The following is a 600-nucleotide window of genomic DNA, read 5'->3' as shown; positions in this document are numbered from 1 at the left end:
TATTGTTATCTTTTAGTTAAAATGATTATATTTTAGTTAATATTTGAAATAATTTTGCTAATAATTGTGTAACGATATTGATCATTAATGTAATATTCATGAGCAAAATTTGATTTCATTTATTGCAATTTAAATGTGAATAAATGGATAATAACTCAATTTGATTCTAAAAAATTTATTAGTGAGGATTAATGCATCATTTAAAATTTGTAACAAAATAATAATAATTATGATCATTTTGTATTGAACAATAGGAATGTGACTTTACATTTGTCCATTCTCTTCCTTATTCATTCAATGTGTTTTATCTCATAATTTATTCTTATGTTTTCAATTTGTCTTCTTATTGTAATAATAATAATTTGATATGATTATCTTTTAGTTAAAATTTGAAATAATTTTGTTAATAATTGTGTAATGATACATGATTATTAAGGTAATATTTATTAGCAAAATTCGATTTCGTTCACTGCAATTTAAATGTGAATAAATGCACAATAACTCAATTTGATTCTAAGAAAGTTGCAAGTGATGATTAATATATGAGTTAAGATTTGGAACAAAGAAAAAATAATTGAGATCGTTTTGTTTATTTTTCTC

The sequence above is a fragment of the Lupinus angustifolius genome, chromosome LG09, assembly GCF_001865875.1.
Source record: "Lupinus angustifolius cultivar Tanjil chromosome LG09, LupAngTanjil_v1.0, whole genome shotgun sequence".
Taxonomy (NCBI): Eukaryota; Viridiplantae; Streptophyta; class Magnoliopsida; order Fabales; family Fabaceae; genus Lupinus; species Lupinus angustifolius.
This window is presented reverse-complemented; position numbering follows the sequence as displayed.